The following is a 23,134-nucleotide window of genomic DNA, read 5'->3' on the forward strand; positions in this document are numbered from 1 at the left end:
TTCTCAGACAGGTCCTCTGCCTGTGGTTATCAAAGATGGCCAATGGCAGCTCCTGACATCTCTGGTCTTTGTAAGTCAAGATCAGAGGAAGGAGACGTTTTGGGATCCACATCTTGTATCTCATCAGGGGACTCTGATTGGTCCAGCTTGGGTGTAAGGCTCACCGCTTGCCACCAATCTTTGTGACCAGAGGAAGAAGATATAAAGATGGACTGGCCCAGGGATTGTCTCAGCTCTTGAAGTGGAGGAGTAAGGTCCTTAGACTGACAAACTCGCCATATCCGTGGGGGTGAAAGAAGTTCTGGTCTCTACTGGATGCCAGGCAGATACAAGTGATAGACATCCACTACATTTGGTAAGGTGTTGTTAAACACTTTTTTTTTTTTTTGAGTTGGAGTCTCACTCTGTCACCCAGGCTGGAGGGCAGTGGCATGCTCCTGGCCACCCCAGCGTCGACCTGCTGGGCTTCGGCAGTCTTTTCACCTCAGCCTTCCAAGTAGCTGGAACTACAGGTGCATGCTACTACACCTGCTAATTTTTTATTTATTGTAGAGATGAGGTCTTGCCAAGTTGTCCGGGCTGGTTCTCAAACCTGTGGGCTCAGGAAATCCACCTGCCTCGACCTTCCAAAGCGCTGAGATTACAGACTGAGCCACCGAGTCCAGTTTGTTAAACACTTTTTAGTTAAAAGAGCACTGACTGTGATTTGCTACAAAAATGCAAAGCTGCTATTAATAATATGACAATATTTATTTGTCTTGAAACCATCTCAAATATTCTAGAGATCCATTGAACTCTTTCTCTCTTGATCTTTCTTACGGCAATATACTACCTTTTCACCGAATTGACATTCATTTTCTCAATATTCATTTTCAAATTTTATCAAGTTTTTATAAATATTCTCATTGCAATTGCCTGCCAAACCATGCTTATTTCACAGTAAAAATAACAAGTATCTTAGTTGAGAGGAATCATCTAAAAAGCAGTTCTTTGATAACTGATGTGTTGATGGTGTTTGGTTACTTAGAATCAAAACCATTTTTTAAAATGGGAATTGTCTTAAATTTTTGCTGAAGGCTAGAAAAAAGTTTTTAGATGACCACAGTTTAAACTTCAGGTAACCCACACTTCCCTTGTATAGAACATTTTCAATTCTCAGATCTTAACTCTAATAAACTTTATGATAGGGGAAAATTCCAAAATACATATGAAGAAGAGAATTATATTCAGACAATTTTAAATAGCAAATCCAAATACAGTCATCTTTTTTTCATATTCATAAATTAGGACAGCTCCAGCTTTTAAAATAGAGTAAGAAGGGGTGGCATACATATGAAATAAGCCAACATTTAAATATAGTACATTAGAATTCTTTGCATATCGAAGACCAGCAATAAAATGTAAGTTGATTTTGGCTTTAGAAAAATTCTGGATGTTGGCAGGTCATGCCATGTGCTATGTTTTAGATGCTTTAGAGCTTCACAGGGCTCTTGTCATAAGATGAAAGAAGAGATTCAATCAAATTACAAAAAGGCCTGGCTCTATTGTTATCATTAAATTATTTGGACCATGTCCAGTATGAATACATTATACACAGAATTCCCATGTTTAGGGTTAATTTTAGCAAAAGCATAGCTTGTTCCTTCAATCTACTGGTCATAAAATTAGAAGCATTACATGAGAAGGTGACTTGTTTCTAGGAAATACACACTGAATAGTGGTAAAAGTCATGATTCTCCAACTTATTCTCAAATGGTTTAGACCAACAACAATAATAACATGATATTTTATTATATAAATTCTCCATCATTTGTGTAATTATATATGGAGGCAGGTGGGGCAACTGACTAATTTCAACTCAGGTGACAAGGTTTTTTTCAAGTAGTTTTATTATTTGGCTGGAAATTCTACACATTCCAAAGTTTTAGACTATACTTTAAAGTCAATATACTTGCCATTAAAATTAATAATTGAGTTGATTATACACTACAAATATTTCCTCAAAGGACTTCAGGTAAAATGTGGGAATGGAGTCTTTAACAGATGAGAGATTTCAACATTTTAGAATATAGAAAACAGAGAGGAAGATGCTAGCACAGAAGTCTCCAGTTTGAAAGGACCTGCTGAGTGCCTAGCACAGTGAATGAAGCAACCCTTGTAAGTCTAGCCTTCATAAAATTTTAGCACTTCAGGATTACAGAGAAAAATGTTAGCCAGGTGTGGTGGCGTACGCTTGTAGTCCCGACTACTTGGTAAACTGAGGCATGAGGATCACTTTATTTAGCCCAGGAGTTCAAATCTGTAGTGAGCTATGATCACACCTGTGAATAGTCACAGCATCCAGCCTGTGTGACATAATGAGAACTGGCCTCTTAAAAAAAAAAAAAAGAAAGAAAGAAGAAAAAAGAGAGAGAGAAAATGCTGACAACTTCCAGAGAGACCAAGTCACATAAAATAGGTAATAGAATGGCATAGGATGACTCAGTAGGAGTATTTGGAGATAGAAGACAATGGAGCAATGCCACTAGAATTTTGAGAAAAAATGGTTTTAAATCTAGAATTCTATACTTAGCCAAACTAAGTTTTTAGGACAGAAAAAAGTTTAGACAAGGAAAGTTTAGTCACCACCTCTTTTGAATCTTTTCTTAGGAAGCTACTGACATATTTATTCTAACAAAATGAGGGTGTAACCCAAGAAAGATCAAGGACCAAGGACCAAGAGACAGGGGATCCAACACAGTCATTTGGTGAAGGACATCTCAGCTAGACATCAAGCCTAGAGAGCTGTCAGATGCAGACTGAGCAAGAGGATGGACACTTCAGAATGGAAAAATAGGGAGAAACGAAATGAATGGATTATCTGGTAACACAAGATGGCTTAGAAAGTTATGTTGATAGGTGTGTGATGGATCTGATGGAGCATTTTAAAAAATGGTTAGAACTTCTGATATTGATTAATTAAGGAATTTCAGCATAAACACATTTGTTTGGAAACAGTTAAATAACTTCCAGAAATGGCTATATAGATGAAAATGATTACTTCTTGGGAATAATGCAGCAAAGATTGATGAATTTGATTATCAGCTTTTTAGTACTATTTGATTATATTATTGAGTATCAATCATGTTGATTAAATATAAAACCAAGTGAAAATAAAAGCAGTTCAAACTAAAACAAACCATTTAAAGATGTTAATGGTAGGGGAAACTAGGTGTAGAGTATATGGTAATTCTATCTTCACAAGTTTAATGTAAATTTTATGTAAATCTGTTCTAAAAATAAAACCTCCTTTAAAAATTTAATTGGAGAAACAAGAAAAATGAAAAAGAAAACAACATAACGCACGTATACTGTATATTAACTATAGTAAACTTAATGAACATCAAAATGTACAGAAAATAAAATCAATGTATTATTGATTTTCAAAACAAAATTTAAAATAAGGTATTGCATCACTGTTAAAATATTGTCTCCATATATGTTTTCTATTTTGAATTATTTAATATTACCTATGTCAGTTTATACTTCTTCACAGAAACTTAGGATTTAAAAAGTAATGAATGAATACCTAAGTTTAAGTGATTGACAGATACATTTTTTCCATTAGTGGACTAATACCATTTTGGGTTATAGCTATTCAAGTTCACCTCTTCACCCCTGTTGAAGTATCCTAAGTCACATTAGAAGTTATGCAGGACTAGCCAGGGATGGAGTGGTCAACGAGTATAACTGGTTAGGTCACGTCTTTAGAATGTTGTATTCTGTTGTTGAATGTTATTACACTCTTGTTCCTTTTCATCAGTTTGACTCAATAGTAGTCCTATTTCATAGGATTCAGTGATGTATCTTCTGACCTCTAGGCTTAGAAATCAAGCCTTCTGCTGCTAGGGGCAGGATTGTAACTTTTCTTGGGGTATGGAGGATATGTGGTATCCATTGTTGCTGTCATTAGAACAGGCACTAAACTTGAAAACGCCAGACAGCTGAATTAACCTTGAAGCAAAATCATGGTGAATATACTCGTGCGGAGCATGGATTGGGCTCTCTAACATGTTTTTAAGGCAGGCTTGTTTCCCTATTATTTCTATACTTTTAAAATCCCTTTTTGTATTTTAAGACATTGCAGGAAACTCCTCTCATACCCTGTTTTTACTTTGTGGATCCAGGAAGCAAAATGACAGCCCTGTGAAGGCTAAATATCTAAGCTTTAAAAACATATTTTAAAAGCCCTAATTGGCATAATACCCTATAATTTTCTTTTCTTTTTTGGCATCACCCATTTTACATCTTGTACTTCCAGTTTCCCTCAATCACATAATTATCAGATATTCTTGTGGATTTTAAAAGGTGGTTTTAATGTCATATTCTTCAATTAATTGACCAGTTTGCTTCCATCAAGTGTAATCTTTTGTGCTTGAACTTCCTGCTTATGGGACAGAGTTTAGTTCAATAGCACCCTTAGGTTTCTTTCCCTCTGATTTGTTGTCTTTAATACTACCTCCTGGTTGAAGCAAGAAATCTTGGAGGTGGTACAGAGCATATTCTTCTCCTTGCATATGCAGATTAAGCTTCTCTAAGAATAATGCTGTTTCTGGGTGCAAGAGCGGATTGACTATCTTTGGGTCTGTTGATTTTCACTGTGTGGAAAATAGCTTAATAAACTTCATTCCTTTGGCTCTCCACTTGACTTTTGAACTTGGTTATAGTTCTTATGCAGGTTATTATGAACTGAATATTTATGTCTTCCCAACATTCCTGTGTTGAAGCCCTAACCCCCAATGTGATGGTATTTGGAGGTGAGACCTTTGGGAGGTAATTAGGTTTAGATGAGTTTGTGAGGGTGGCACCCTCAAGATGGGGTGAGTGTCCTTATAAGAAGAGGAAGAGACATGAGCGCCCTCTTTCCCTCCATGTGCACACACTGAAGAAAGACCATGTGAGCACACAGTGAGAAGGTGGCTGTCTACAAGCTAGGAAAGGGGCCTTCACCAAAAACTAAATCTGCTGGCACCTTGATCTTGGACTTCTCAGCCTCCAGAAGTGGAAGAAATAAGGGTCTGTTGTTTAAGCCACCCAGTCTATGATATTTTGTTATAGCAGCCTGAGCTAAGACACAGACCTTTTCCAACTTCTCCAGTTTTTTTTTTTTTATTAAATATGAATAGAATAGGGGAATTATCAAACCTTTTCCTGTATTGAGCATATGGACACAATATTCTCTTACTTCCTTTAGACCTAACACTCATTCATTTGTCCTGTTACCATACTCTAAAAGCAAATCTTAAAATAGATTATTTTTGAAAAAAATACCCTATGTTTGTCAATTCCTTATTTATTATTTCATTTTTTTTGGTCAACAATCTAAGTGAAAATATATATGCCATTTTTCCTTTTTCTGGCATCTATTCCTCCAACCACCTGGTTACAATGTCCTTGGGAATTCACCTTTCCCCATTCTCACTCCTAAATCTTTGTGGTTGAAAGGAGTCTTATTCCAGCCTTGGCTCCAGGGGAGAACATGGTATTCAAACAAAGACAGTTGGAGGAATACATACTGCTAAGCATGCTGATTGGTTCTGAGATGGACAAGTGACTCGATTTAGGCCAATGAAAGATAGGCCAAATCTTTTGCTGAAATCATTCAGACACGAGGTTCAAGTCCATACAAAGGAAAATGCTGCTGATGTATGAAGAGAGCACAAGAAGCTGGGTGACATTGTTTGATTACCAGGATTCAGTTGTATCTGAGTTTACACTGGTCTTTTTGATCATGTGAGCTAAGAAATTTCCTCTTGGTGCAGTTTTCTTTTTTGAGAAACATGCCTCTGGTGGGTCTTTCTGCCACGAGTCCTCCTTTTTCCTTCTCTTCTTCTTGCTAATAAACTCTGTTTTATAACTTTGAAACAAAAAGAAGTTTACTCTTTGGCTTAGGTCATTTTAAATGCAGTCTTTATTAATTACATCTGAAAGCGAGCTATATAAAATGTTTACCAAATTCAAAGACATTAAGAATCATGAAAAGATAGTAAATGACAGTCAAAATCAAGAAAGATCTTGACTAGAAAGGACAACAGTTTGCACACGATGGCTCATGTCTGTAATTCTAGCAATTTGGAAGGTAGAAGTGAGAGGATTGCCTGAATCCAGGGGCTCAAGACCAGCCTAGGCAACTTGGTGAGACCTCATCTCTACAATAAATCAAAAAATTAGCCAGGTGTGGTAGCGCATACCTGTAATTCCAGCTACTTGGAAGGCTGAGGCAGAAGGATCGCCTGAGCCCAGCAGGTCGAGGCTGTGGTGACCATGAGCGTGCCACTGCACTTTAGCCTGGGCAACAGAGTGAGATTCCAACTCAAAAAAAAAGAAAAGAAAAGAAAAGAAAAAGGACAACAGTTAATAAGATAAAATATAGTTGTAATAAAATGTAAAGTTCCATACTTAGTGAAAGTCATCAGCTGGGCAAAATGAGATGAGGCTGTCATGGATAAATAGTTGCCCATATAAATATGTTTTAGTGATTTTAGGGAATTATTAGTTCAATCACAATTATTAGTGTGCTGAAACTGCCAAAAATATCATGTATTCCATTCTACTAACTTATTCTCCTACTTTGTGCACATGGTACCACACGGTCTTGGTTACTATAGCTATATTGTAAGTCTTCAAAATTAGGTAGTGTAACTCTGCTGACTTGGTTTTCTAGATTGTTGGCTATTCTATGTCCTTTGTGTTTCCATATAATTTATGAAATATCACAAATTTCCCCAAATGAAAAAGAATTGAGTGGTAATTGCATACTTTTTTAAACTAGAAGGCCTAGTGAGTTGTAAGTTCCTTTTAATGTCATTGTCACTGTAGTTAGTTAAAAAAATAATACTTATTATGGGAAAATAAATATTGAATTATGCCAGGTCTTTAGAAATGCATCCTTAGAATAAGATGCAAGTAGCCTGTATATTTATCTAGATAAAACTAGAATACACAGTACATGTATGGAATAATACATGAGAAACTAGTAATAGTATTTTGCTTGGTGGGGGGTAGACTGGGTGTCTGGTATAAGAGAATGATGTACTTTTGGGTATACTCTTGAAATATTTTAAATAAAAAATAATAAAAATTTCAAAACAAGAATGTAATATACAGCCGGGCTCAGTGGCTCAGCCTGTAATCCCGCACCTTTGGGAGGCTGAGGTGAGTGGATTGCCTGAGCCTGCGGGTTCGAGACCCACCTGGGCAGGCAAGATCTCATCTCTACAATAAATCAAAAAAAAAATTAGCCGGGCATGGTAGCGCGCGCCTGTAATTCCAGCTACTTGGAAGGCTGAGGCGGAAGGATCACTGGAGCCCAGCAGGTCGAGGCTGCGGTGGCCGGAAGCAGCCACTGCACTCCAGTCTGGGCGACAGAGTGAGACTCCAACTCAAAAAAAAAAAAAAAAAAGAATGTAATATACACTATTGTTATTCATGTATGTTTTAGAGCTATTTCTAAATCAGAATTTCTTTATGCACATAAAATTCTGTTCTTATTTATGACTATAGGTACTGTGTATAGTTATTGTCACTGCAATTCTTCCTCTTTATTTCCCAGGTTAGTCTACAGCCTGGACTCTGAGGAAACGTTAATCAATGAGTCTTTTACATTTGACAAATTCTTAGGATGTACCTCCTCAGTATTTACACACACACACACACACACACACACACACACACACACACACACACACACACATATTTAGAGAGAGGTCTTTCTCTGTCACCCAGGCCAGAATGATGTGATCATAGCTCACTGTAGCCTCCTTCTGGACTCGAGCCATCCTCTGAACTTAGCCTCCTGAGTAGATAGGACTATAGGTGTGCATCACCACACCTATAAAAATTAAAAAAAAAAATTTTTTTTTTGAAGAGACAGGGTCTCTCTATATTGCCTAGGCTGGTCTGAAATGTCTGACCTCAAGTGATCCTTCCACCTTGACCTACTAAAGTGTTGGGATTATAGGCACAAGCCACCACACCTAGCCCCTCCTCATTTTTTTTTTTAATGACTGCTCTTTGCCTCAAATAAATAATTATGCTCTTGATGTTATAGCTCTTTTTAAAGTCCTTCTTGTTGCTGCTCAACTTACCTTACAGTTCCTCTTTATTTAAAAAAAATTTTAAACTTGTGGGGTGCAATTGAGGATTAGGTATACAAGTGATCATTGTACAGGTACAGTTTAGATCAGGTACCCTTATTGATGTTGTGTTCCCCACCCCCACCAGTTCCTCATTTATACTAACTGTACTTAATTTATGCAGGCCTCAGTTGCTCATCTGAAAAAGACATCTGGTAAAGTATGGTCCAAAGTCTCTTCCAGTCCTATGAATTCATAAGTCTGTATTTCATTTCATTCCATCCCTTTCATGATCCACATAGGCAGTGATGACACAACTCTTCAAGACAATATGTAACATTCATAGAGTATTCAAGCTTTAGAAAAGTTCACCTACTCTTTGCTGTTTCTTAGACCAGTGATTCACAATTCTAGTTTTAGAATATTTCTGGGTGGCTGCAGTTATCCACAGCTGTGATGGATTGAATCACTGGTCCCTCCCTGCATCCATACTCTTGCCATGGCTTCGTTGTGAGCAGAGTGAACTTCCTCAACTCTTGACTTGCTTCAGCTAATGGAATATATATAGGGTTGTGCCATTTTTTAGCCTAGGACTTAAGAGGACTTGCATGCCTCCATGAACTATCCTCTGCCTCTGTTTCTGCTGGTCCAAGGAGAATGAGAGACATGGGGAGCAGACCTACAGATTTGATGAGAAACAGAGCTGCCCCAGGCACTGAAGCTTGAAGCAGAGTCTCTTAGTTGAGCCCAGCTTGAGCTTAGTTGAGTTTCAGCTGAGCAGTATGTCTTCAAGAATAAATAATTATTAAGTCTTGGTGTGGTCTATGACAGTATTTTTGTGATAGCTATTTGATATAACAGACACCATTGGATTACTTCTGTCAAAATATATTTTTAAAATAGGAATAATGTTCAGTTGATTAAAAAATAAAAACATGCCCCTTGGGAAGCTGAGGTGAGTGCATTGCCTGAGCCCGCGGGTTCGAGGCCTGCCTGGGCAACTTGGCGAGACCTCATCTCTACAATAATAAAAAATTAGCCGGGCGTGGTAGTGCGCACCTGTAGTTCTAGCTACTTGGAAAGCTGAGGCAGAAGGATCGCCGGAGCCCAGCAGGTCGAGGCTGCAGTGGCCAGGAGTGGCCACTGCACTCCAGTATGGGCGACAGAGTGAGACTCCAACTAAAAAAATAATAATAATAAAATAAAAAATAAAAATAAAAAGGTACACTTTTTTACACCAAGCCCTATTCCCTATCCACCATTTCCTATCCAGTGTCCTGCCACAAGTTGCTTACTTATTGTATTTTTTTTATATTATTCTAGAGTTCATGTAAATACAGACATATATATACATATAGTAATATATAGAGAATATGTAATGAATATATAGCTCTCATTCCATCCTTTTGCACATTTTTTTTATTCCTTGCTTTTTTCACTTACTATATCTAGAATGTATTTACAGATTAATATATAGAAAGTTTTCTTTCTTTTTTTTTACAGCTGCATAGTACTCCATTATTGACCATAATGAAAGAAAATAAAGTCTCTTATGGTCACTGGGTTTGTTTTCTGTCTTTCATTGTATTGCAGTTATATACAGCCATGCATTGCTTAACATATGGGGACATGTTTTGTCATTAGGCAATTTCATTGTGTGCAAACATCCTAGAGTGTACTCACACAAACCTAGATGGTACAACCTACTACACAGCTGGGCTATGAGGTACAGTGTGTTGCTCCTAGGCTACAAACCTATATAGGATGTGACTGTAATGAGTACTGTAGGCAATTTTAACACAGCAGTAAGTATTTGCACTTCTAAACATAGAAAAGTCACAGTAAAAATACAGTAGAAAACATAAACCATGCTATAAGGCACTTACCATGAATGAGCTTGCAGAACTGGAAGTTGCTCTGTGTGAGTCAGTGAGTGAATGGTGAGTGACTGTGAAGGCCTAGGATGTGACTATCTACTATTGTAGACTTTATATACGCTGTACAATTAGGCTACATAAATCTATTTAAAATATCTTTAGTAATAAATTAATCTGAGCTCACTGTAACATTATTTAACTTTATAAACTAAATTTTAAAAAACTTTTTGGCTTTTGTAATAACAGCTTAAAACACAACAAAATTTTGTTGTTTGTACACAACAAAATTGCCTAATGACAGATGTATCACGTTATATTAAGCAATGCATGTTTGTATACAATTGTATTATAGTGAAGGATAGAAAACAAACCCAGTGACCACAAATAAAGAACTTTATTTTCTTTCACTTTGGTAAATAATGGAGTACTACGCAGCTGTTATAAAAAAAGAAAACCAACACATTTTACAGCTGTACAAGACTATTTTCTTTATATTCTTACTCTATAAACTTTTTTCTATTAACGTTTTGGGTTTTTAAAACTTTTTTACAATTAAGACACAAACACACACACTGACCTTGGCCTACACAAGATCAGGATCCATCAATATCACTGTCTTTTACCTCCACATTATCCCACTGGACAGTTTTCAGAGGCAATAACATGAGTGGAGTTGTCATCTCCTATGATAGAAATGCCTTCTTCTGGAATACCCCCAAAAGACTGTCTGAGGCTGTTTTATCATTGACTTTTTTTTTTAAGTAGGAGTACACTCTAAAATAATGTTTTAAAATATAGTATAGTCAATACATAAACAAGTCATTTTCATTATCATTTCTTATGTACTGTATATAACTGTATGTGCTTGACTTATACAACTGGTAGCACAGTAAGTTTGTTTACACCAGCATCACTGCAAACTCATGAGTATCATGTTGGGCTACAACATTACAACGGCTGCAGTGTCACTGGGCAATAGGAATTTTTCAGCTCCGTTATAATCTTATGGAACAATGTTGTCTATATGGGTTGTCGTTATGTGGCATAGGACTATATGTGGATACGTGGGGGTATATCTGTAAGATAAATTCTCAGGGGGAAAAAGATATATGTAGATAGAATTTGAATAGTCACTGTTACATTGTCCTTCACAGGGAAACAAAGAAATTTTAATTTGGAAGAGATACTGTAAATATCTAACATTTCCATTAGCCTAGAGGAAGAGTTGAATATTTCACACAGTAAGCCATCCAGTGACTTCCCAGGAGGACATGAAATGATCTTTTCTTTTCTTTCTGACACTGATATACTGGGAGTTCTCAGCATTTTTACAGGTATTAGCTTTTTTTTTTTTTTTTTTTTTTTGAAGTTGGGGTCTCACTTTTTCACCCATGCTGTAGTGCAGGGGCATGATCATGATGATCGTGGCTCACAGCAGCCTCAAATTCCTGGGCTCAGGCCGTCCTTCCTCCTCACCCTCCTGGGTAGCTGGGACTACAGGTGTGTGCCACCATGCCTAGCTAATTTTTTTTATTTATTTTTTTTAGAGGTGAGGTCTCACTATGTTGTCCAGGCTGGTCTTGAACTCCTAGGCTCAGCAGTCCTCCCTCTTCTACCTCCTGAGTGGCTGAGACTTGCCTCCATAGCTGGCTAATTTTTTGATTTTTTTTTGTAGAGACAAGATTTTGCTATGTTACCCAGGCTGGTCTTGAACTCCTGGGCTCAAGCAATCCACCCACCTTGGTCTCCCAAAGTGCTGAGATTATAGGCGTGAGCCACAGTGCCTGGCCAGGTATCAGCTTTTTAGATCCTTACAACATCCTGTAGAGTAGGTACTGTCACTACCCTCATCTTAAAGATGGGGACATTTATTAGGTAGGAAGCTAAGTCACTTGTTTTAATTCACTCAGTAGAAAGCAGTGGACCTTGGATTCTAGCTCATGTGGACTTACTCCCAGGTTAAGACAGCTAGGCCATAACTGCTCTAAAATTCTTTTTAAATAAAAAATATGATAAAATTAATATTAGTATGATATCCTATAATATTTTTCTAACATGTCCTGTACTGATGATAGCTATTATAAAAAATCCACAAATTCAGTCTTATATATATGTGTGTGTGTATGTGTATGTATATGTATATATGCTATTTGACTGTACCTATAATACATTAGAGAATTTCCACTTATAAAACTAAAGGCAGTATATATAAGAAACCATTATGAACTGATGTTAAATCAAATTAGTCACTTTTAAAATTCTGTGATTGTAGGCAGCATGGTGGCTCACTCCTGTAATCCCATCACTTTGGGAGACCAAGGTGAGAGCATTGTTTGAGCCCAGGTTCCAGACCAACCTGGGCAACATAAAAAATAATAATAAAAAATAAAATTACTCTACAAAAAAATAAAAAACCACCTAGACTAGCATTTAACTGAATGCTACAGTGGAGACTATAGTCTAGCCAGATTGACATATCAAATTGACCATCATGACAAGTTTACAAAAAAAAAAAAAGCTGAGGATGGTAGCATGTGCCTATAGTCCCAGCTACTCAGGAGGCAGAGATGGAAGGATCATCTGAGTCCAGGAGGTCAAGACTGCAATAAGCTGTGATTGTGCCACTGCACTCCAGCCTGAGTGATGGAGTGAGACACCAATTCAAAAAACAAAAATAAAATAACTTCTGTGATTACAATTGCTCATTGAATTTTCAGAAAGAAAGTGTGTTTTATAAAATGTGTTTAAGTATCTATCATTCCCTAAGTGGCTAACTCCCCTTTGACACAATTTAAAAAATCACCTACAATAAATATTCATTTAATACTCATATCACTCCTGTGAGTTAGGTATTAACATGCTGATTTTACAGATAAGGAAATTGAAGCTCGGAGAGAAGAACTGATTTGTTCAACCTTACCCAGGTAGTGAGGATTATGATGCAAATTATGAATGATGTTTACTGAGCCTTTACGATATGTCGAGCACATTGCTAAGCCCACTTTCCATGGAGTATATTATTTAATCTTCACAATAGCCCTATGAGGTAGTTACTTTTACTATCTCCATTTTACAAAGGATTTATAGAAATGTGGAATCTTTCAGAAGGCCATACAGCTAGGAGGGGGTAGCGCAGGGAACTTCAATCCAGGCTTGTCATGATGGTCAGTTTGATGTGTCAATTTGGCTAGACTATAATCTCCACTGTAGCATTCAGTTAAACACTAGTCTAGGTGTTACTATAAGGGTATTTTGTAGATGTAATTAAAGTCCATAATCAGTTGGCATTAAGTAAGGGAGATGGCCCTAGATAATCTGGACCACCTGACTCAGTCAAAAGGCAGAAAAGAGCTGAGGCATCTTCAAAGAAGAAATTCTGCCTATGAACTGCAGCATCGGCTCCCAGGGATTCAGACTGCCCTTCGTGTGATGACCTGTCCTAAGGATTTCATGCTTGCTTTGTCAGCCCCACAATCATGTAAGCTAATTCTTAGTGATGACTCTTTTAATATAGATCTCTTGCTGGTTCGGTGTCTCTGGCTGAACACTGACAGATACATTTGTCTAAGTTCAAAGCTATAGCATTAACCAGGATGCACTAACTCGTTTTTTGTATGAATCAGGTTAGGAACTTGAGCCCAAGTCCAGAGCTCTGTGTGCATGTCTCTGAATCACACATTTATACTTATTGTACCCTTCCTTATACTTTCATTTTATCTATTCTGTACCCTCCAACTTGATAAGCATTTTGAAGGTGGATACCAGGTTCTCCTTATCTCCTTTTTCCTATACATGTCATACACACAGGACATAGAGCTCTGTTGTCAAAATGATTTCTGTCACACCTGCACACAGCCATGTGTCATTTACCTTCTTGACTTTGCACTTTCTCATTATTTTATCTTTCTTAACTTTTCTTTTACCCATTTTAATTCTTAACTTACAGGCTTTTAAAAGTTCAGAACTTTAATCATTGTTGTTCCCTGTCTCATCAATGGTTAGAGATTGTCCTGGGTAATGTAAAAACTTAATGGGAGAAAGAGGTGATAGTCTCTCAGAGTGTTGGATGGTGATTTGGTTTACTGTTTTAATCTGCACTGCAGTCCTTCCAGTGCTGCACCTCTGACAAATATTGACAAGTAAAATTTAAAAAATTTTCAATTCCTTAAGGAGTACAGTTGGAATGAGCAGAAATGTGACATACTTTTAGATATTTTTATTTTATTTATTTATTTATTTTTGAGTTGGAGTCTCACTCTGTCACCCAGACTGGAGTGCAGTGGCATGCTCCCGGCCACCGCTGCCTTGACCTGCTGGACTCTGGCGATCCTTCTGCCTTAGCCTTCCAAGTAACTGGGACTACAGGTGCACACTATCATGCCTGGCTACTTTTTGATTTATTGTAGAGACAAGGTCTCACCAAGTTGCCCGGTGGATCTCAAACCTGTGGTCTCAGGCAATCCTCTTGCCTCGGCCTCCCAAAGTGCTGGGATTATAGGCTGAGCCACCGAACCCAGCCAATCGAAATATTATTAAAGAGCAGATCCTAGGGGTTGATTAAATGACAGATCTCCCAAGACAACATTTCTGCTTTTTTCCTTCTCTGCATTTCATTTCTTAAGTAAGGTCTTTCTTTAATATTTTTAAATCTCACATCAATTAGGCTCAAAGTAAATCCTCTGCTAAGAGGATACGAGATCCTTCTCAGACCTTCTTATAACTTAGCAGCCTATTTTCAGTTGTCATAAATTCCCATTTAACTTTCAGACACTGTGGTCATGTGCCTTTCAGAGATCTCAGAGATATGGCTGATATTAAAAATAAAATAACAATTGGTATTTTTATAACACTTGACATTATTATCAAGTCAATAAATATTTGTTGTTTGGGGCACCAGAAAAAGATTCCTATTTTTTTGCTACTGTAAAGACTAAGGAAACAAGATATAAAAACAGTAGACCTCCTTTTAGTATTTACATAAGTTATAATTGGAATTTAAAGAGAATTTAATTTTTTTTTTTTTTGAGTTGGATTCTTGCTCTGTCACCCAGACTGGAGGGCAGTGGCTGCTTCCGGCCACCACAGCCTTGACCTGCTGGGCTCTGGCGATCCTTCCGCCTCAGCCTTCCAAGTAGCTGGAACTACAGGCGCGCACTACCACACCCAGCTAATTTTTTATTTTATTGTAGAGATGAGGTCTCACCAAGTTGCCCAGGCGGGTCTCGAACCCACGGGCTCAGGCAATCCACTCACCTCAGCCTCCAAGGCGTGGGATTACAGGCTGAGCCACCAAGCCCGGCTGAGAATTTAAATTTTTGAATATGATCAGGTGAATCAAGACTATGTGAGGTGAGTCACTGAATGTGGAATATGTCTTATTCTCCTAAGATTATAAACATTCATATTAAAGTTGATATAGGGAACATTTATTCTCTATATAAAGTAAAACCATGTATATCTTGTTTTGGTATATCTTGACAGCAATTTAAAAGCCTAGATGCTTAAATTTGCTCCAGGTAATTTAACTACCAGCACTGACTGTGTTGCATCTGTGTAGATATCTGTGTTCTTAATCCCCTTGCTAATCCTTCTTTACTTCTGTAACAATTCTGTAAGGGAATACTTCTCTACATTAAAGTCATGCAGAAGATTAGATTAAGTAAACATAGACTTGGTGGCAGGGATGTCAGTGATGATACTGTTGAGCAAGGAAGGTTCTAGAACACTTTATTAATACTAAAGCAAAATTATTTTTCTTTCTTTTTTTTTTTTTTTTAAGGAGGAATTTATTAGAAGAGAGTAAAACTCCTGGCAGCAGGAGGGGACCTGAAAGAGGTTACCCACAAAATTATTTCCTTAAAAGGGGTCCATTTATGTTATCCCTTGACAATGCAATAAGGACATTTGCTCTTCAGAAAGAAGAAAAAAATTATTGTACTGCACTGCTCCCGTTGGTAATAAATGTATCTGCTAACTCTGTGACTTATACAAAGGACAAAATTGCCTTGAAATTTTATAATTTCCTCAACATTTTTAGCATTTTAACAATACCTGTTAAAGAACATTTTTGCAAGTAGAGAGCGTTTTGGAATGGTCTAAAAAATCAGCCCACTCCTGTCTCCCCCACTAGACCACGGTAGTCCTTACTCTGAGCTGTTTTTCAGATGCCTCAGTTTGGAGCCTGTGCCCCCACTTTCTAGTTTGTATGAATGTGGTCATCATTTGGGCTGTTCACTAATATTCTGGTTTCCTTCTATGGGGATGTGGCAGATTTGTACTTCTCTTCCTTCTTGAAGTCAGTTGTGGCCACATGACTTCCAGGTACATCAGAGCACTCAGAGCACAAGTCTCCATCTTTCTCTTCCCCACTGCATGGTAACCAGCTTCATCTCAGACAGCAGAGGTGCCATCATTTTGCATCTCTGAGGAAAAACTACAAAGAGCAGAGCTCCAGTCCCGCCATAATGGACAAGTAGAACCAAAGAGAAAGAAAAATCTGTGACCTTGGACAAATACTTGACCTATGCTAGTTTTCTTATCTATAATATGGAAGAAATAATAGTACCTACATGGGGGTTTGTATGAGAACTAAATCAGATTATTCAGTTAAAGCATTTAGCATGTGACAAATCCTCAATCAGTGTTGGCTATTATTATTATTATTATTATTCAGAATCATAATAATAATTAAGGCTGCTAAGATATTATATATTTTGAAAACTCCCAAAGTTTGCCCTTTTATACACACTCTTTTTAAATAATTATTTTTCTTGTGCATTTTTTTTAAAATTAGGGTCTCACACTGTTGCCAAGCTTGGAGTGCAGTGACATGATCATGGCTCACCACAGCCTTGACCTCCTGGGCTCAGGCAATCTTCCCAGCTCAGCCTCCCAACTAGCTGGGACTGTAGGTGCATGTCACCGTGCCTGGCTAATATTTTAATTTTTTTGTAGAGACATGGTCTTGCTATGTTGCTCAAGCTGGTCTCAAACTCCTGGGCTCAAGAAAACCCCCCACCTTGGCCTCCCAAAGTGTCAGGATAATAGGTATAAGCCACCATACCTGGCCACTTGCACGTCTTTTAAAAATGTATCACAGCTTTTTCTACCTCAAATAGAGTTTTTAAGGATTCATGATATTCTTTACTTTGAAGGTATTTAGGGGACAAAAATAAAAAAGAATTTAAGGTCATCTTCATAAATATCAATTATCATGCTATAATGTGGTATAGTTAAGGAGATTTTGAGTTGTGTAGGGCTCTGCTGTGATTTGCGTGTGTGTATTTTCATAGCAGTTTTTGTTCTTTATTTATTTGCTGTTCTCAGTGGAGTTTTTTTTGACAAAAATTTATTTCTAATCCCATTGACTTCCTAATACACTGCTTTCAATCTGCTGCAAATTTTGGAAGATGTTAAACCACTTATATTAGAATCACACATAACTTAAAAGCAATTAGCCTGAACCAAATGACCACTATAACTCCTGGTAGTCATCCACCAATATTTTTTAAAGAAAGACTCTCTCCAGGCTCAGTGGCTCATGCCTGTAGTCTCAGCATTTTGGAAGGCAGAGGCGAGAGGATTGCCTGAGCCCAGGGGTTCAGGATCACCAGCTTGGGCAACTTGGCGAGACCTCGTCTCTACAATAAATCAAAAAATTAACCAGGTGTGGTGGCGCACACCTGTAGTTCCAGCTACTTGAAAGGATGAAGCTGAAGGATCCCCTGAGCCTAGCAGGTCAAGGCTGCGGTGATCATGACTGTGCCACTCTGGGCGACAGAGTAAGATTCCAACTCAAAAAAAAAAAAAAAAAAGAGAGAGAGAGACTCTCATGTAGTTCTCTGTTACTATTGGAAAAGTTTCTACTTCACTGTAGTTGAGAAGCTAAACAAAGTCTCAGTTGCAGAGCATTAGTGTTCTATCAATTTTGCCATCTACCAAAAGTGTAAGTAGATCAACATCATTCATACACTTCCAGTGTAAACAAACGAGCGTGGGCACTTCTGAAGGTTCCACTACTTGCTATGATTTCCTGCTTAGCAAGCTCATTCGAGTCCAAGGTTGGGTCTGCAAAATATTGTAGCCATTCCTGCCACTTTCAGAAATCAAAATGGCAAAGTAAGGTTGAAAAAGACAGCGGGGAAGGAGAGCAGATTTTCCCAAAGCACGCCTAACGTAAAAGTGGACATGGACTCTTTCTCAGTTACCGGGGCCTGTGCTTAGGCGCAGACCGGCAAACAGCACCAACATGCCGGTGGCCGGGACCCGGGTTTGTGGCAAAACCCATGTGACCCCGCGGAGACCCTTTGAGAAATCCTGCCTTGACCAAGAGCCGAAGCTGATCGGCGAGGATGAGCTCCGGAACAAACGAGAGGTCTGGAGAGTCAAGTTTACTCTGGCCAAGATCCGCAAGGCTGCCCGAGAGCTGCTGACGCTGAGCGAGAAGGACCCGTGGCGTCTGTTTGAAGCAGTGCCCAGCTGCGGCGACTCGTCTGCATTGGGGTGCTGGATGAGGGCAAGATGAAGCTGGATTACATCCTGCACCTGAAGATCGAGGGTTTCTTGGAGAGGCACCTGCAGACCCCGGTCTTCAAGCTGGGCTTAGCCAAGTCCATCCATCGTGCTCGTGTGCTGGTCCGCCAGCACCATATCAGGGTCCTCAGGCAGGTTGTGAACATCCCTTCCTTCACTGTCCGCCTGGATTCCCAGAAGCACATTAACTTCTCCCTCCACACTCCATACGGGGGTGGGTGGCCGCCCGGGCCACGAGAAGAAGAACTCCAAGAAGGGCCAGGGTGGGGCCGGAGCTGGAGATGAGGAGGAGGAGGATTAAGCCCACCCAGGAGCCCCTCCTGAGCTGGTGGATGGTCTAGTTTTACAGTCAGATAATAAAAGAGGATCAACACTTAAAAAAAAAAAAAAGTGGACATGGAAATTTGTCAGTTCCACTTCCGGACGATATTAGCTTATTCAGGATGATTGTAGTTTCCTAGAATCCCAAGTTCTCTCCTATCATTATTAATGTGTTGTGTGTATTGGGGCATGAAAGAAATAACATAGTTTCTGACTCTTATCCATTTAATACATGTGATTATGGTAAATATCAGGGCATATGGTTTCTGAAAGGAATCATATGTACATGTAGGACATTTGTTTTCTCATCGTCAGTCGTTTCTCCTTTCTCGATAATAACCATTGGACTTGCTCTGGGTAGAAAAGCAAAGATGAGACTATGGGTAAAGGGATCCTAATGCCATTCAACTAGACTAGGTCCCATGGATGTTCCCTCTTGGAACTTGAATCTTGAGGGACAAAATGACTGAAGCCATTAGAATGGAATCATTGTAGCTGTAAAGCTCTGAAGAAAAACATATCCTCTGCCTCTGCTGTCTAGACCTCCAGAACTGCCCAATTTCTGATTTTCCCTGTGGTTGTTGGGCATACCTCACTCCTTCCCACAAGTTCATTTTCTACTTTAGTCCATTTCTGTTGGCTTATAATCAAGGAATTCCCATACCATAATCTTTTGACTTTTATGTTTCACAATGAGAATGAATGTAGGCATTTTAAATGTCATTTAGTTTTAAAATATATTGAACAAGACAATATATTTTCTTAAGTCAGAACTTTAATGCTTTTGAGTAAAGACAGTCTCTAAACTTTTCAGATGAGGATAACGTCTACCATTTATTGAGCGTTTGCCTCTTTCCAAGTACCATGCTAAATGCTTTTTTTAAAATATGGATTTGTGGGTATATGTACAATGAATTATTTACGAAATATGTATGTATAAAATTTTATTTGATATTTCAATAACTCAGCGAGTAAGATATTATTATCCCCATTTACATATGAAGAAACTAAGGTTGAGAGTGGTTAATTTGGCAAAATCACACAGCTGAAAAGTGACAGAGCCAGAATTTTTACCCAGGTGTGTTTGTCTTAACTACCATGATATACTGCTGCTTATATCAGAATTGACAGGATTTTTTGATAGTCAATTATAAGCCAACCGGCTTAGAAATTAGAGATGTTGACTGGGAACAGTGGGGTATCTGTAGTCTCAGCTACTTCAGAGACTGAGATGGGAGGATTGTTGAGCCTAGAAGTTCGAGACCAACTTGGGCAACATAGTGAAACCTGATCTCAAAAATAAATAAAAATTTTAAAAATAAAACAATAAAATAAATATATTAGGAGCATCCTGTTTTTGTACTAGGGTTCTGAGAGCAAGGCAGAACCATTGCTAATAAAAATAAACAGCAGATTTAGAACACATCTCAAAGGTTAAAATGATTGTAAGTAGATCAGTCCTCTAATTCTGTACCTTTACTACATTTGTTTTACATCCTGTTTTCATTTTATTTTATTTTATTCTATTTGAGTCAGAGTCTTACTCTGCCACCCAGGCTGGAGTGCAGTGGCATGACTATGGGTCACCGCAGCTTTGACCTCCTGGACTCAGGAGAGCCTTCTACCTCAGCCTCCAGACTACAGGCACATGCCACCATGCCCAGCTAATTTTCTGATTTTTTGTGTAGAAACAGATTCTCACTATGTTGCCCTCGAACTCCTGGGCTCAAGCATTCTTCCCACCTTGACCTGCCAAAGTGCTGAGCCACTGTGCCAGGCATGAGCCACTGTGCCAGGTCTACATTCTGTTTTCAAAGAGACCTATTAGATTTCCCCCAGACCCTGTCTCTTGGTGGGGGGGGGGGGGAGAGAGAGCGAGAGAGAGAGAGAGATATTGAGAGAGAGAGGGAACGAGAATACACGTGAGAGCTGTTTAATTTAGTAACTTTAGATGATTCTAAGATTAGTCAAGTTTAAATTTAAGTTTAAATTTAAAAATGTGTCATTTAAATTTTAATTAAATTAGAGTTTCCTAATTTTGTTAGAATCATTTCCTAGTTTGCTAGAATCTGGTATTTTTTTCTCTGTTTCTTTATAGAAATGAATACAAATCTAGGATGCACATAATTCAATACAGTATAAGGAAGCAATGTAATATGGTTCAACTAGAAACCCCAGTACCATAGAATGAGTGCAGAGAGGTTTGTCATTACAACTGTGTGCTTTCTGAAGTTCCTAAATATTTAATGGTTGAAAATCAGCTGACATGATAGAACTTTTCCATCCAAAATAATAACTTTTAAAAATTATAGGTGTCCCTCAGTATTTGGGATTCTTTTTTCTTTGTTTTTTGTTTTTTTAACTTTTGTTGTTGTTGTTGTTGTTGTTTAGTATTTGGGATTCTAAAAGCATGCCATAGGAAACTGGCTTTTTGCAAGAGAGCCCCGCTGTTCAATTATTTCGAGTTAGTCTTATTTACAAGATCTCTGTTGATCAGCATTTTCTATTTTCACAATTCAGTTACTTTTTTGAGGTTTGTGCAAAATTTTCTGGGAAATGGTCTCTTCATCTCAAAAGAATGTCTCATTTTTAATGAACTCAAATGATTTCATTATATATAATTATATCAAAACCAGTTGGCTTTCCATATCATTGGGTTCTTCCATGTCCATGGATTCAACCAAGGACAGATCGAAAATATGTGTGGGGGAAAAAAGGATGGTTGCATCTATACTGAACATGTACAGACATTTTTTTCTTGTCATTATTCCCTAAACAATAGAGTATTTACATACCATGTACATTGTGTTAGTAATTAAAAGTAATCTAGAAATGACTTCAAGTATATGGAAGGATATACATAGGTTATATGCAGATACTATGTCATTTTATACAAAGGACTTGGGCATCCATAGATTTTGGTATCTGCAGAGTGTCATGGAACCAATCCCCCGCAGATACCAAGGGATGACCGTACACTCTATGCCTAAACACTATTAAAATGAGATATATAGATACCAAAATATGTGTCATATTGTTTAGAATAAGGGTTCACGTAACAAAAAAATCTAATTTCTACCATAAGCATTTGCCAAAAAACTAAATCAGAATTTTGATATTTTGCCTATAGTACAAATGCTGTTCAAATAAGTATTTAAAACAAGGCATATACTATATATAATATATATAGTAAAGGCACCTAGTACAGTGGCTAAACATGGGAGAAAGCAATGCTCTAGTTTTCTCCAGGAATTCTCCCAAGTATTAAACATAGTTCTTAGAACCATAGTTCTCCAGTACAAACAGGCTTGTCTATTCATGACTCTCTTAATTCACAATACACAATCCCCTGAGGTAGGAGCAGAAATGGAATAAGGCTCTATAACAGTCAGACCTCTCCAGAGAAACAGAACCCATATGTATATTATACATATACAATTAGATTTATTTTAAAGAGTTGACTCATGCAACTGTGGGACTGGCATGTCTAAAACTTGCAGGGCAGGGAGGCCAGCAGGCTAGAAACTCACACAGTTGATGTGCCAGTATTGAGGCAGAATTTCTTCTTCTCCAGGAAACCTCAGTGGGTTTTTTGGTTGTTGTTATTCCTTTTTTTAAAATTTTTAAAATTTTTTAATTTTTAAGTCAGTGTTCTCACTTTGTCATCCAGGCTGGGATGCAGTGGCCTGATCACAGCTCACTGCAGTCCTAACCTTCTGGTCTCAGGCGATCCTTCCACCTTAGACTCCTGAATAGCTGGGACTTAGAGGTATGTGCCACCATGCCTGACTACTTTTAATTTTATTTAAATAAATTTTTTTTTTTTTGTAGAGACAAGGTCTCACTATATTGTCTAGGCTGGTCTCAAACTCCTGGACTCAAAAGATCCTTGCGCCTGTGCGCTTCTGCTTCTATTGTTCTTAAGGCCCTCAACTGATTGAATGAAGTCCATCCATATTATCAAGGGTACACTGCTTTATTTAAAGTTAACTGATGTTATTATAATTACATCTATAGAATACCTTAACAACCCATAGATTAGTGTTTGGTTAAACAACTGGGATTAACCAACCATCAACAAGTCTCTGTAGTAACCAAGAAGGTGGAAGAAAGTCTCTGGAATTTTTTTTTTTTTTTTTTACTCAGCCTGCTTAAGGATGACTGGGAAAAGGAGATAAAACTCGTGTCATCTCTTGTCCTGCCCTCCAGACATCCTCAACACAATTTCCCCACTGCTTGTGCAGCCACAGTGTTGAGCAGAGAGAAGTTGTCTTTCAGATATGTTAGGAA

At 38.1% G+C, this 23,134-nt stretch overlaps 1 pseudogene; it reads left to right on the forward strand.

Annotated features, from left to right (window-relative positions):
• The first annotated feature begins 18,189 nt into the window (after positions 1-18,189).
• LOC103254024 lies at positions 18,190-18,824 on the forward strand (annotated as a pseudogene).
• The last annotated feature ends 4,310 nt before the right edge of the window (positions 18,825-23,134 follow it).

Source organism: Carlito syrichta, unplaced genomic scaffold (genome assembly GCF_000164805.1).
Source record: "Carlito syrichta isolate Samal-C Ts95f unplaced genomic scaffold, Tarsius_syrichta-2.0.1 Scaffold262834, whole genome shotgun sequence".
Taxonomy (NCBI): domain Eukaryota; kingdom Metazoa; phylum Chordata; class Mammalia; order Primates; family Tarsiidae; genus Carlito; species Carlito syrichta.